We start from the raw sequence: 9612 nt of genomic DNA, 5'->3' as shown, positions 1-9612 counted from the left end.
CGCCCAGACTGGAGTGCAGTGGCCGCTCCCAGCCACCGCAGCCTCAACCTGCTGGGCTCCGGTGATCCTTCCGCCTCAGCCTACCAAGAGTAGCTGAAATTACAGGCATGCGCTACCATGCCCGGCTGATTTTTTGATTTATTGTAGAGATGAGGTCTCGCTGCCCAGGCGGGTCACGAACCCGCGGGCTCAGGCAATCCACTCACCTCAGCCTCCCAAAGGCGCGGGATTGCAGGCTGAGCCACCAAGCCCAGCTAGATTTAGACTTTTAAACATAAGTTAGAAGAAATAAATACTGATGTGGAAAGAAACAGGCAAATGTAATAGAAAATGACAGCAATGAAAGTGTAGTTTTGAATATGTAGAAGATAACGTATCATCAAGTGAAGAAAGGGAAGATGTTACAGAAAAAGATGAGCCTCCAACAAGAATAAATGTTTTACATCCTCTAACAACAGGACCACAAATAGCAAATAATGTCAGAGAACCAACTATTTTACTCCGTATTTTATAAGTGAATTAGAGAATAATGTATTAAAAGTCACAAATCATTATGCAGTAGAAAAAAATAAGGAAGAAGCTGTCACACAAATTGATTTGGTGTAAGTGGCATGATGTTGACCAACGGGAATTTTTAACTTTTATCACAAGTATCCTAAATATGGGAATAATTCAAATATCAAATTTGCAAGAGTAGTGACCAACTGCTTTCAATAGCAAACTACTCTTCGGAAACATTCAGTAGAGAAAGGTTTAGGCAAATCTTCTGGATGCTTCATTTGATGACACCTGTGTTGAGTGATGGGGCAATCAGAACTTGTATTCCAAAGGCCAATAATTATTTGGAATATATGGATTCAGATTTTTCACAATATTTCATGCCAGATCAGGCCACTTCTTTTGATGACTCCATTGTTCAATTTAAAAGGTGAATATCATAACATATAATCCAATTAAGCTTACCAAATATGGCATGCCATTTATGCACTAGCTCAGTGGTTCTCAAAATTTTTGGCATCAGGGACCAGTTTCATGGAAGACAATTTTTTCACAGGTGGGGGAAGGGATTTATGAGGACTCTCATAAAGAGCGTACAACTTAGATCCCTCCCATGTGCAGTTCACAATAGAGTTCGCACTCCTATGAGACTCTAATACCACAGTTGATCTGACAGAAGGCAGAGCTCCACTCGCCAATGCTCACCTGCTATGCATCCCATTTCCTAACAGGGACCAAAGGTTGGAGTTTGGGGAACCCTGCACTAGCTGATTCAAAAATGGTATACTTTTCCAGTACTTCCCTATTATGGCAGCATAACATCTGAAAACATTCAACCTGATCTTCTAGTAAGCACTAGAATTCCATTACGTTTATACAAAAAGTTGTTGAAGAAAGTTCCCAATGCAGCAGGATACCACATACTTACTGACAGATATTACCCTAGTGTCCTAGCAGAAGAGCTGCGAAAGATGAGATGTCATCATTACTGGTACAAAGTCAACTGAAAGGGAATACCACCACAAATCAAAATGGCAAAGTTTTTAACAACAACAAAAAAGCAGTATTTAGAAAAAGTAGTCTTATACACTTCTTGTGTGAAAGAATAAAGGATTATTATAATTCTCAACACTTGGAATCATGTAGGAATGAAATCTACCACAAAGACATTAATTGGTGGAAATAGTAAAAAAGCCTGAAATTATTCTAAATTATCTTGCAATTATGAGTGGTGTGGATTGTACAGATTGATATGCTTCTACATATTATTTTTTGTGAATATCTTTAAAATGATGGAAGGAATTATTATTCTGGAAACTAGGAATATGCGTTAGTAACTCCTATTTGCTATACCAAGCACCAAAAAAAAGGGAGGGACTTATATCCCATTTGAAACTTGCCAAACTCTGATCAATCAGTTGAGAAGTGGTTTTCAGGAATCACAAGTGCGTTCTTCCACATCGTCTTCGAACAATAGACTGGACAACAAATAACATATTGTTAATGTGGGAGGGAAAAAATGAAACTGCACTGTCTGCTAGAATAGAAATACACCAGGTGAAAGACATCAAATTACTACTGCACAACATGTATCAATGAAACTGCAATGCATGTCGGTGACTTTTACATGTTACCACATGTTAGAAAAATATATAAAATTTTGTTTTTTTTTCCATAAATAAGTTGCTCAATGTCCAAAATTCTATTATAAACCAAATGTCATTACAATAAAATAAATGGTTTCAATGCTATACTATTTAATATGAAGGGATTCGTTTTTCACTGTTTTGTAAAGTGCAGTGGAGTTGCTAGTAGGTGATCCACAAGATGTCTCCAAGTGCAAAAGGTTAAACTTGAAAAGGAGTTGTCTCTTGTTGCCCAGCTATGTTTATCAATCCACATTACCAAGAGGAGGAGAAATTTGAGACAGTTGAATTCATTAGATTACCTACATGAAGGTTTAATTTAAATGCACAGAGAGAGAAAAGAAACTGACACCATAGGGCCACAAAGTTCGCTACAAAAGCAGAAACTCCAACTCTTACATAGTTATGAACTAAACTTCCACTATCTGATGTCATTCTCATCCCATAGCCAGTAATTTAAATGAGTTCCTTTCTCTCAATAGATTTGACTGGTAGAATAAATAGAAAGGAGTCAAAAACAGAAGGGAGGAGCTAAGATAGGTAAGAGTTCAGGTAATAACTATATATGTATATAATCTCAAAGCAAGTTGCATATTACTAGATCCTGGTGCTGTAACTCGGTATGTCCAAATGGGATTTCATTTGCTCTCATGAGGTGTGCACCAGAAGGAGTAACCTAAGGTATTTTCAAGAAAGGACCAATTTGACTTGCACTTGATTGCTACAATTAAGTGCAAAATCCCATACATCCAGATTGACTCCTTAAATCTCAAAAATTTAGGCTAAAACCTGACTTTTTGTCCAAGCTAGTACCTATTCCTGGCAAATGTAAGATTTTTGGTCCCACAATCTCTCACCACTTCATTTGTTTGTAGGGAGGGAGAGACATAAATGTTTACTAGTTATTGTTTATTGTTGTGGGCCCATACTTATACCCAGATTTAGAGAGCAAATTGATACCTCTGTTTTCTACTACGTTAACTTTAAGGTAGTTCAACATTAACCTAATGTTAATTATTAGCTTAATGTCTCCTCAGTCTGAGGTAAGAGATAAACTTCATATAGGTTTTTTATTTGTGTTTCTGAACTTAAGTAGAAACTCAAAAGTTATGACTGGTCTATTGTAGCTTGAATAGCCCTAATTTTTAGACTATAGCTTGGTACTATGGTAAAGTTTACTTAAAATGCATTTAACAGTTTACAGATAGCTGGAAAGCAATTCCCTTAATTTTACTGGCATGAACATGCTATTAAAGTATTTGTGTAGTAGTTGATGTCAAAATAGAACTACAGCTTATCTGTCACACTATATTTGTGTTTTTATATATTATGATGGATAAATCCACTTAAGATCATCACCATGTGATCATGGGAGATTGATTTGGTCATTAAGTGTATGGGCTGTGGCAACAGAAAAATCTGAGTTTGAATCTCAATAGCTGTCATTCTGAGACTTTCAATCCTATAAAAAGAATATGTGCCTATTTTACTTAGTTTTTCTAAAAATTAAGAAAATTTATGGAAATTGCTTAATAAGTTCTCAAAGGTAGTATAGTGTAGCAACTTAGAATGTAAGCTAAAAGACTCAGTCTGACTGGGCTGAAATCATACTTCTGCAAACCACTGTGTTGACTTTGAGCAAGTTATTTAACTCTGTTTCAGTTTTATCTGTGAAGTGGGAATAAAACCTTCACCAGGTTACTGTAAGGATTAAATGTGCTGTAAAGTATTTTAATGTGTGAGATCACTTCTCATTTGATGCAAAAAGTTTTTGCACTAAGAGTCACTGAAAATACATATATTAAAAATTAATTTTTGTCATGAAAGTATGATTTTCTCTGCCTTAGTGTTATAAAGCAATATCCCTTCAGTGTTAACTTTACCAAAAACTTAGCTCAGTAAATGATGCTTCAAATACTATGTAAACATTGAATCATAAAAAATAATAGACCTTCAAGAATAGATGTTTTAAAGATTCTAAAACTAGAAATTGGAAACAGAAAATTCCAAGAATTCAAGGTGTTTTGTTTAACATGACAGTTAAATTGAACTTGTTTGATTACACTTAGAAGCTGATAGTAGTTATTGAGTCCTAAGATTATCGTTTCTTTTTTCTTTAGGTAAACATTTATTTTCAAGAGTCTTTTGTTGGTGTTGTAAATGTAATTTTGACTCAGTTTTATTTTTTATAAAATGCTCTCTAACTACAACCACTAAAAAAAAAGTGTGAAGTGTGTGTGTGTGTGTGTGTGTGTGTAAACTTCAATTAGGCCAGACACAGTGGCTTATGCCTGCAATCCAGCACTTTGGGAGGCTGAGGAGGGAGGATTGCTTGAGCCCAGGAGTTAAGGCCAGCCTGTACAACATAGACCACCTTACAAAAAACAAAAACAAACAAACAAAAAAAAAAACTGGGCTTGTGCCTGTATTCCCAGCTACTTGAGAAACTGAGGTGGAAAGATTGCCTGAGCCAAGGATGTCGAGTCATTTTTGAGTCATTATCCTGTCACTGCACTCCATACTGAGTGACAGAGTAAGACCTGACTCAAAAAATAAACTTCAATTAACTATTTCCATCACTGACAGTTTAAGGAAGGAAAGTAGTGTCTGAGTAATATAAATATAACCATTTTCAAGATTTGGTCTGCAAATACCTAAAGTAAGCTCAAACTGTATAGCCCATTTGAGGAATGTTAGATGGGTAAGAACTTCAAAGGCACAGCTGAGCAAGAACTGCTTTTAAGTCAGGCCTCAGTCCTGGATTCCTGCTGATAATTAGCAACCATGGTGTCAGCTTAGGTAATTTAATGTTTTGAAACTGTTTCCTTTTCTTTAAAAAGGGGTAACAATTTAACAGAGCAACAGATATATAATTTTCTGTAATAGTTCTGTAACACGGTCTGCAAGATTCCAACATCAGAATCTCCTGACATGTATGCTAAAAATGCAGATTTTGGTGTCCCAACCTGTATACACTGCTTAAAAACCTGAGCGTAAGGTCTGATCTACATTTTTTCCATAAAATATATGACTAAAAAAAGCATTTTTAATAAGCTGTCAACTGATTCTTCTATCTTACTTCAATCTCTAATTTTACTTGAAAGTGCCAAGGTAAAGAACTTGCCAAAGTCAGGCCTCTATGTATGGGTCCCCCATCTTTGTGTGTTCCTAATTCTGGTTCTTTCCACTGTGCTTCAGCACCTCTTATTTGTGCTGTAACTCCAAGACACAGATGCCAAAATTTTAAAATGTTTCCGTGTACATAGATATTCAGTAAAGAATATAGTCCAGCCATATGAGCAAGTATTGCTTTTATAGAAAGATGTATAGGGAAATAAACTATAAATTATGTGATCCAATCTGTGTATAATCTAACGCAGTTGAATAAGAAGCACAGTACTATATTATAGCATCCAAAGTATCACTGTTTGGGGGCACAGTTTAATAAGTTTTAAATTATTTAATTCTGCTAAATATGTATTGAGAAAATACCAAGGCCCTTTAAACTATTTTATTCTTAACTTTTTAGTGTCACGGACCCCTTTGTCAATCTAGTAAAGTCTATGGATTGCTTTAAAAAAAAAAAAAAAAAGCCTTTAAGCGAGTAATGTACGGTACATTGAATTACAAAGGGAGCTAATGATATTGAAACAGTTATCAAAAGTTTTTGATATAGAAATATATTTACTTTATTAACTAATTAATAAGATTTATCATTGGCCCTTCTATAATTTCAACATAGTGGTGTGGTAAGCATAAATAATATTTCATATTATCTGTAACAATGTAGTTATATGAAAATATCAGTTCAGTTGTGAGAGTCACATTTACTGCTAGCACTATTGTAATTTTTTTTGCTTACATTCAAATTCTACTAGAAGTTATTGAAAATAGAGGTGTTGCTGGGCACAGTGGTTCACGTCTGTAATCCCAGCACTTTGAGAGGCAGAGGCAAAAAGATTGCCTGAGCCCACAGGTTCGAGACCAGCCTGGGTAACATGGCGAGACCTCATCTCTACGATAAATTTTAAAAATTAGCTGGGTAAGGTGACATGCAATTGTAGTTCCAGCTACTTGGAGGGCTGAAGCAGAAGGACCTGAGCTCAGCAGGTAGAGGCTGTAGTAGCCTTGAGAGTGCCACTGCACTCCAGCCTAGGCAACAGAGTGAGACTCTGACTCAACAAAAAAAGAAAGAAAATATAGCTGTAATTTTTTTCTCATCAAGTACATGGACCCTTGAACTCTATCTATAAACTCCTGATTAAGAACCCTAGTTAAAAATTTTAATGATAGAAGCTTTCTCTTTTTCACTGCTGTATCCAAGGCATGATTAAGATCTTTAGATACATACACTGTTGGTGCCTTACCCCATAAAATTCAAAATCAAAATATTTATATTACAATGCAAATTTAAGAAAGTTCTCATTTTTCTCAGGGTAAAGACTAAGATACTTTAAAAAGTGCTAAATTACTTCCATTTGTTTCATCTGGGATAGGGGTAGGAGAAGATGTCGCTTTTTTTGCTGATATCTATAAGTTTGTGTTTAGTGTTCAAGCTTGGCTATATCCACTATACTTGGTACATAGTAAAAACTCAATAATAGAACAAGTGAATAAACATTTTCAATCACAAGTTCACAGTTTTAGAGAACATTAAATTCAAAGGACAACCTGAAAAATAAAATACTATAATAGGAATTAAATCCTCTGCTCCATAAATGAACAGATTGGAGAGATTACTTGTAACCCAAGTAATGTCCATTATAAATAGAATTCAAGAGGGCTGGTGTCCTCAGATGGTCCCACTAGTGTGTAAGCTCCATGAGAGAATAATTTTATTTCCATATTTCTTTGCCTCAGAAAATGCCTAGAGCACAACTAGTTTATCCTCACCTAATCAGCCTCAAATCTAGGGTACCTCTCTTTCTCTAGATCCTGCTCAGACTGTTTACCATTCGCTTACCTTCAGTTGTGACAATTAAAAATGCTACATTCACATTTTAATAAGTGAATGTAGAGGGATATTTTATTTTCTCTTCGACAGAAAGCAAATACGTACTACTCTAAATATTATATTTAGCCACAATCTTCATTACTTCAGAGTAGAAATTTTCTCCGTGTTAAAATTAGGCACAAATCTGCCCAGGGTCACCCATTAACAAGTAGAGGAATTGAGAATAGAATGCAGGTTTGACATTTTAAACCCCTACATGAAAACTGCTAAGTATTTTTTTCTGTTTAGGGGAACACAAATTATAAAAAAAAAAATGATGTAGGGGATGTCTCAAACCCAAGGGTCCCAGTTTACTATACAAAAAATATTTAGTCAAGACTACAAATTGTTTTTTTTTAAAAACATGTTTCCCAAAGAGATGCAACAATCATTGTGAAACTAAGACTAGATGACAAAAGTGCTATTTTAAAAATACATCTATATTTTAAAAATACATCTTTAAAAGTTTATATATAATACTTTAATAACTTTATAGATAAGCTATAGTTTATACTGCAGTAATTATGTCTGTTTTGCCTTCACAGTGTAACCAGCATCTTTTCATATTTTCTACTCTACCCTCCAAGAAAATCATTTAAAGATTTTCAGGTTTTGTGTTGTAATTTACAGCTAATAGGGGTTTTTTAATGCTTCTTTTCCCCTGCCTTTTCAATGGCTATGTTTTCACATAACTTGTTTAGAAAGAATTAGAGCAGTTTAGGAAAAACATCATTATTTGGACTGAGAAAATGCTAATGAAAAGTGATCCACATGGGGAGCATTAGACAAATATCTCTAATACAGATTATTTCAGTTCTGACTCAGAAGTAGTCATGTTCATCAGTATATAACTTGAGAAGTAAAATAGAACTTCATTTTACAGATAAGGGAATTAGGTACCTGGGACATAAAACCTGGCCTGATCTGTACTGATGGTAAGCCATTTATGGGCTTTTCTTATTCTATTTAGTGTGAGCATTCGTCACTTCACAAATATTGTTTGATCATTGCATACTTCCCCAGACCCTAAGGGGGGTGTTCCATATTATATAGTATATGAACTTTATTGCCATCCTAAACTCCAAAGATTTCTGGATTCTAGATCACATGTGGTACCAAGGATTTATTTAGGATAAGGGACTGTTGACTTGTAGTACTTTCCTTTCCAAAACAGTCATCTAGGTCATTTAGTGCTTAGAAGCATAAGTACAGTGATATGCTCCAAACTTCTGAGAACAGTTTTGATTCCAAATACTTTTTTAACTTGTAGTCTTCATGCAGCCCACATGACCCAATTTTATGTTTAGTTTCAATAAGTGTGAACAAACTATATAACATTTCTTCAAAAAGTAAAACCTACTAATTGTAGGCCAATGAATAGAGTTAGAAAACTTCTAATTAAAACTTCTAAAACTTCTCACTCCTGTAATCCTAGCACTTTGGGAGGTGGAGGCGAGAAGATTGCTTGAGCCTAGGAGTTCGAGATCAGCCTAGGCAACTTGGCAAGACCTCATCCCTACAATAAATAAAAAAAAATTAACTGAGTGTGGTGGCACATGCCTATAGTTCCTGCTACTTAGGAGGCTGAGATGGAAGAATCGCCTGAGCCCAGCAGGTCGAGGCTGCAGTGGCCATGAGTGTGCCATGGCCCTCTAGCCTAGGCAACAGCATGAGATTCCAACTCAAAAACAAAAGAAACAAACAAAATTTTTTTTAAAAAGTTATGATGTTTCCCAAATGCTGATTAATATCTAAGAAAAAAAGCTTGATTTTTACCTTCTAACGCTCCTCTTTTAGCATGATGCTGCAAATGACTGGCTGATAAACCAGTAGGCTGGCTACCTTTGGCAGCTAAATATTGTTGTTACAACACAGAAGGTAATAACCTATTTTCTTCTGCTTGGCATATACACAGTAGACACACAGTGATTGTTTAATGGATAAATAAGTTGTTAAACTGTAAAACTTTGATGGACTATTCAGTCCTGTAAGTAATGATTGACTTATCATCCAATTGTTTTGTGACAGATTTTGCCCTAGTGAAGTGTACTGTTTCAGACAGTCAAGGAAATAGAACATTTCTTGATGAAATCCTACCTGGCTTTAACAGAAGATTGATTTGGAGTCCCTGATTCAGAACTAGTTCATCAGAACTAGACTTTGAAATGGTTATGTAGAGAGGACCATAATATTTGAGAATAAAGTATTATGTATTGACAGTTGAGCTTTACGTCATCATGTGTTTAATGCCATGACCATAAAGCCATTGCTATAACATTTAAGTTTATCTTCTGAAGGAAGCCTGTGAAATGTCTCCAGAATGACTTTGTTTTTAGTGAAAGGAATTGTTTTTCTTTGGTAACTGATTCTTTATGATAACAGATTCCAAGAAGATGCAGTTTGGCAAAAGACTGTTTCATCCTCAATTTCTTTAAAAATAAATTAGTCAGATAGGCTACATCCACCTGGTCTATT

Source organism: Carlito syrichta, unplaced genomic scaffold (assembly GCF_000164805.1).
Source record: "Carlito syrichta isolate Samal-C Ts95f unplaced genomic scaffold, Tarsius_syrichta-2.0.1 Scaffold309093, whole genome shotgun sequence".
Classification (NCBI taxonomy): Eukaryota; Metazoa; Chordata; class Mammalia; order Primates; family Tarsiidae; genus Carlito; species Carlito syrichta.
This window is presented reverse-complemented; position numbering follows the sequence as displayed.